Consider the following 7,139-nt stretch of genomic DNA (forward strand, 5'->3'; position numbering starts at 1 on the left):
ATAATAATAAAAAAAATGGCATTATTTTGGCATTATTGATATTATTGCTCTATGAAGGTGATCATTGGTTGCAGCCCCTAACAATATTGTTACATTACATTATATTGTATTATATATTATTAATTGCTTGCTATTAAGCTTATTATTACTATAAATACTTTCCCTGTTCTCATTATTAGGCTACTTTCAATATTCTATTAATAGGCTGTATAATATCTATCCTTTTTTTTGTATTTGATATTCTTTGATCCTTTCTCTTCCCCTTTTGTCATCTCCCCCCAAATGTTCTATGCAACATTATCATCATAATCATTAGTATTATTATTTATTCCGATACCCAATCATGCTTTACTGTTTTATTTATGTTTAATTTTGCATTATTTGCGATGGTCGATGTTGCTTTCCATGTGTGCCTTACATCCTCTGCACCAATATCTTTTTTTTTTTTTTTTTTTTTTTTTTTTTTGCTCTGACTGTATTAGGTTATGTTTTCAACTATCATTCTTTGCCAAATTAGAAAAAAAAAAAAAAAAAAAAAAACAGAGCTCAGTGGACCGACCCTGAGTAAATAAAAGTTAAATGAAAGCCTGTCGGCGCTGAGGATCTGCTCCCAAGTTCGTCTCACTGACTGGTGGTGTGACCCGAGAGCTGCACTGCAAAAAATATCCAGCCAAACACATCATGCAGCCTCATCTGCAGAGTTCAAACCTTGGTTTTTTCGTCTAATGAGCTCAAAAATCTGCCAGTGGGATGGGATGAGATGAGATTACCTAATCCCACTGGTTCCCACTGCAAATCATCTTGTTTCCAGAGTTTTCTTGATGCTAGTGGACTGATCTGCCTTTTTCTGCCTTGTCTCAACATATTTATACTTGTAAATATATATATATATATATATATATATGTATAAAAACAAATCCTGACACTGCATTGGAAACAGGTGGGATTACCTCCCTCATCCCACTGGTTGATCTGTTGTCTTATGCGAGAAAAAAAAAACAAACAAACAAACAAACAAGATTTCAGTGCTGAGGATGAGGTTAATTAATTTAGCACAGAATTTTTTTTTTTTTTTTTTTGCAGTGTGTTGGCTGATCAGCAGAGGCAGTCAGCAGGGGGGACGCTGGCTGATCATTAGTGATGATGATGTTTTTGAAACGCTTCTTATGATAATTAATGAGCTATGTCAACCTTGGCTGGGGAAAAACGGCTGATCAAATGCAATTTGCACCGCGGATTAACTGGACGTCACGGTCGTACCCCCCCTCCTCATTCCCCTTTTTCTGTCTCATGATTTTTAGACTGTTTTCGTGAAGCGCCTGATGATCTTACAGTAGAGCGAGTGCATGTGTCTGTCAGCGTCAGTAATGAGTCATTCGAGGGAGATTACACTCCAGTCATTGTGAAGGCTTGTTATGCTGCCATTAAATGAAAATGTACCAAAACTGGCTCTTTTTACTGGAGGAGAAGTGTGTCTTTAGCTCTCAAAGTCAGTAATTAAAAACACTGGAGATGAGGGGAATTTCTGTTGAATGTATGTGAGACAGTTAGAAATTACAGTGGTGCATGACAACAGGTAAAAATAAATAGAAATCAAAATCACCTTCAAACATTTCTAAGGTTGCAGTGTCACGGCAGGAGCTTTTATGCAGATGTGAACTGCACATCATTCTGGTTTTACTCCAGAAAGCTACAAATCAGGTGTTTGTTTTTGTTTGTTTTTTTAATTTTAATTTGTTATCAGTAATTATCAGTAATAAGTAATTCATTTTTTTTTTTTGCTGCACTCCTATTTTATGCTCCATTTTAGTCTAGCTTTTTTCTTTTTTTCTTTCCGCCTTTCTATTTCTGTGCACTTTTTAAAATCTATTTATTAACTATAATGATTTTAATTGCTATTTTCTTCTGCAATTTATTTATTTATTTATTTATTTTTTAAATTGTATGGATTGTCTTATTTTCTTTTAAAAGTTTTGTTCTTTTCACTTGTTTGTTTTCACTTTTCTTGTTTTTATGTAACGCACATTGAGCTGCTCCGTGTATAAAATGTGTTGTAGAAATAAAACTGCCTTGCCTGGATAAAAGCAAATGTGAATTGTAATTGTAATTGCAATTGTACAAATCAATTACGGGATATATTGGCTACCAGTGATCCAATGCAAGTCAATAGGTTCACATTGAGAAGAGCTGTTTTGCGAGCCAAGCCCTTGAGACGACTCAGAGCTTTAAAAGTCGCCCATAATGTGTTTAACTTTTCGATCAGGTGGGCTGATTAGGAAAAATGACACCACTGAAATTCTCTAAAATAACATTTAGAATATGAAACTCTTCATTCACTCTTCGTTGCCAATTAAACAACATCTCAGTCTTCTCCACTGAAATCAGTGGGAATGAAATTATCTGAAACAGCATTTGGAAAATGTAATCTTAAAACTCCATTGAAATCAATAGGAATGAAAGTCTCTGAAATAGCATTTAGAAAATGTGACGTTAAAGCTGCCCATTGAAATCAGTAGGAATGAAATGATCTGAAACAGCATTTAGAAAATGTGACATTAAAGTTCTCAATTGAAATCAATAGGAAGGACATTCTCAGGCTCGCATTAAGAAAATATTATGCTGAAGCTGTCCATTGAAATCAATAGGAATGAAATTCTCTGAAACAGAATTTAAGAAAAGGTGACATTACAGTTCTCCATTGAAATCAGTGGGAATTAAATTATCTGAAACAGCATTTTGAAAATGTAACGTTAAAGCTCTCTGTTGAAATAAATAGGAATGAAAGTCTCTGAAACATCATTTAGAAAATGTGACATTAAAGCTGTCCATTGAAATCAATAGGAATGACATTCTCTGAAAAAGCATTTGGAAAATGTGGCATTAAAGTTCTCAATTGAAATCAATAGGAATGACATTCTCAGACTAGCATTCAGAAAATGTTACGCTGAAGCTGTCCATTGAAATCAATAGGGATGAAATTCTCCAAAACACCGTTTAAGAAAATGTGACATTAAAGCTGCCTCTTGAAATAAATAGGATTGAAATTCTCTGAAACATCATTTAGAAAATGTGACGTTAAGGCTGTCCATTGAAATCAATAGGATTGACATTTTCTGGAACACATGACTCTAAAATTCTGCGTTGAGGACATGAGGGGATGCTGTGGAGCAGTGCTCAGAAATCACACTAAAACTTTCCGTTGAACTCAATGCTAATAACATATATTTATAAAATGTAACACTGAAACCTGACACCACCTGGATGTTGATAAAAAGTAAAACTTTTCGATCAGTAATTACTTTGTGAGAGCAGATGTCATATTTTTTTTTCAGACGGAGGAACATTTAACAAAACTGCTCCTGCAGCACTTCTGACAAAGAAAAAGAAAAGCCATTACCTCAACGTCATCATTTAATATCTCTAAAACACAGAAGGAAAAATGAAAAATGATAACGCGTTTAAATAATTTCACGTTATCCACCGGCACGCCGCCACTGATATTCTCCACCGCGTGAGCGCCGAGCCAAATGGATAAATAAATAAATAAATAATCATACAATGGGGGAAAAAAAAATGTAATGCAGCCTCCATCTTCTGCAGAGTGCCGAGCATAACATTAGCTTTCAGTGGAAACATCCCTTTAATTAAAAGCTAATCACTGTGTTGGTTAATCAATGAGGGCAGCCGGAGGAGAGGAAGCTAGCTCATCGTTAGCTGATGATGACGAGCTGACTGGAGACTCTCATGATGACGGATGGAGCCATTAGGAAGACGGATGAATGGGAAGGAGGGAGGAGGAGAGGAGAGAGAGAGGGAGGGAAAGAGAGAGGGAGGGAGGGAGGTGGAGAGAGGGAGAGAGGGGGGAGACAGAGGGAGAGAGAGAGACAGAGGGAGAGAGGTGGAAAGAGGGAGAGACAGAGAGAGAGGTGGAGAGAGAGAGGGAGACAGAGGAGAGAGAGAGAGAGAGAGAGAGAGAGAGAGAGAGAGAGTGTCTGTGCTGCAGAGGGAGAGGCTCCAGGATGAAGCAGCACTTCACAGCAAACGGGACACAGAAACTCCCAAACTGAGCAAACGGATACACACACACACACACACACACACACACACACACACACACACACACACTCTGCTCAAACCAGACTGAGAAAATACTCTGCAATAATATTTACATCTTTAAACTCTCCATTAAACCCAACACTAATACAGTTATCTGACCTAATATTAAAAAAAAAATAAATAAATAAATGAAATGAGAAAAAATAAAATATCATTTCGAATATGAAACTCTTCATTTGCTCTTCAGTGCCGATGAAACAACATCTCAAACACCATCTAAAAACATTCAAACACTACGGGAATCAGTTTTCTGGAACAGCATTTACAAAACATGATCTCCATTGAAATCAGTGGGAATTAAATTGTCTGAAAAAAAGCATTTGGAAAATGTGACATTAAAGTTCTCAATTGAAATCAATAGGAATGACATTCTCAGATTAGAATTCAGAAAATGTTACGTTTAAGGTGTCCATTAAAATCAATAGGAATGAAATTCTCTGAAACATCATTTAGAAAATGTGACGTTAAGGCTGTCCATTGAAATCAATGACATTTGCTGGAACACACATGGAACACACATGACGCTCTGGAGCAGTGCTATGACAGTCACACTAAAACTCTCCATTGAACTCAATGCTAATAACATGTATTTATAAAATGTAACATTGAAACCTGACATCATCTGGATCTGTATTGATAAAATGTATCAATTATTTATTGAAATCAATAAGAATGACAATAGTTGGAATAACATTTAGAAAGTGTCACATTAAAAGTCTCCACTGAAGTAAATAGGAATGAATAATGACACTGAAACTGTCCATTGAAAGCAGTGCTCATGAAAATCTCTGGAAGAGCGCCTGACTTTCTCCGTTGAAATCAATATGAGTGAAATTGTCCGTAACAGCAATTTAGCAAAAATTGGCATGAAAATTCTCAATGGAAATCATTAGTAATGAAGCTGTCTGGAAAAAAAAGAGAAAAGAACTGACTCCTTTAGGAAATGTAACATTAAAGCTCCCCATTGAAATCAATAGGAATGAAAAATTCTGGATCAGCAGAATGTGAAAACTCTCCGCTGAAACATACACGAGTGTTACACATATAAAACAGCCCACATAAAGACATTTACTCGCACACACACACACACACACACACACACAGACACACACACACACACACACACTCTTTCAGGAACAAACAGCATAAGCAATAAACACATACAGTAAACATGAGTCAGGAAATGGAACAAATAAAATATGAATAATGGAGGGAGATAAAAATGTAAAGCAGCCTTCAAAGCGCCAGCAAACGCTAACTAATTAGCTCTCCCAGTGGAGTGTGTGTGTGTGTGTGTGTGTGTGTGTGTGTGTGTGTGTGTGTCCAGTTGTTCGTATATGACTTCTACACACACATTTTTATCCATCACACCACAAATGCACCACAACCACCCACACACACACACTCACACACACACACACACACACACACACACACACACACACACTCACTCACACACACACACACACACACACACACACACACACACACACACACACACACACAGCAGCAGCAGCAGTGTTGGTTTTAAATAGCTGTAAAAGCAGATGAGTTCTCAGTGTTTATGGAGAGTTTTAATGGACTCCTAATTGGCAGCCACACACTTGCCCTGCGGGCTTTGTGTGTGTGTGTGTGTGTGTGTGTGTGTGTGTGTGTGTGGGAGTGTGTGTGTGTGTGTGGGTGGGTGTGCGTGTGTGGGTGTGTGTGTGTATGTGTTCTCTGCCACTTCACATCCCTGTCACACCAAGCTGCAGGCTGTATTTCGGAAACAGCTCAGAGATATGTGAACAACATGGCTCTGTGTGTTTGTTGTGTGTGTGTGTGTGTGTGTGTGTGTACGTTTGTGTGCATTTTGTCTAAATGTGTGTATGCATAATTCAAGAGTGTACGTGCAAACATGGATTCATATTTACGTTGAAAGGCTGGCTGTGCATGCGTTTTGCGCCCGGCTGTGCGGCGCCGTGCCAGAACACATCAGAGCAGATCCTGTTACACTTTGCAAACACTCGCTCGTCGATTAGAAACCGCCGCCAGCCGCCGCCAGCCGCCGCCGTCCGCCAGCATGCACTGGCGAGCTTCATGACGCCGCAAAGAGAGAAATAAAACACGCCGCAAAGTTTGAACACATTCAACAAGGAGAGAATAAAGGAAGCGTAAAGTTTGTGACTTCAATCAATCAATCAAATTTCTTCATAAAGCACATTTAAAAACAACCCAAGTGCTGTACAGCTAAAAAATGAATGAAATAAATACAAAGAAGTAAAGTAATAATCAGAACAAAAACAGCAATCAACAAAGATCAAGGCGAGCAAACAGCAATATCAGGAGGACTCAAAAGCTACAGTAAAAAAATATGTTTTTAGCCTGGATTTAAAAGAGTCGATGGAGGGGGCAGATCTGACAGAGGGGGGGATGCTGTTCCAGAGTTTGGGGGCAGCGACTGTGAAGGCACCGTCACCCCTGAGTTTAAAATTAGTCCGTGGAACAGATAAAAGCCCTAGGTCAGCTGACCTGAGGGGTCTAGAGGGGGAGTGGGGGGTTAAAAGTTCTGTCATGTAGGAAATCAATGCGGTATTTCACTGGCAGCCAGTGCAGAGAGGCTAGGACAGGTGTGATGTGGTCCCTCTTTCGAGTACCTGTCAGGAGTCTGGCTGCAGCGTTTTGTACCAGCTGTAGACGGGAGAGAGATGACCGATTGATTCCAGTGTAGAGAGAGTTGCAGGAGTCCAGGCGGGTGGAAATGAAGGCATGGATGACTTTTTCAAGGTCTGCAAAGGTGAGGAATGTTTTGATTTTTGAGATGGTGCGAAGTTGAAAAAAGCTGGCTTTGACTATTGAGTTGACCTGTTTATCAAATTTGAGTGCTGAATCGAGGTTTTTGACATGAGGTTTGATGAGGGTGGACAGGTTGCCAAGACTGTTGGATACTGGGTTGATGTTGTCAGGGGGGCCAAATAGAATGATTTCGGATTTAGCTTTGTTTAGTTGAAGGACGTTTTCTGCCATCCAGGACTTTATTTCAC

This window comes from Myripristis murdjan, chromosome 8 (assembly GCF_902150065.1).
Source record: "Myripristis murdjan chromosome 8, fMyrMur1.1, whole genome shotgun sequence".
Taxonomy (NCBI): Eukaryota; Metazoa; Chordata; class Actinopteri; order Holocentriformes; family Holocentridae; genus Myripristis; species Myripristis murdjan.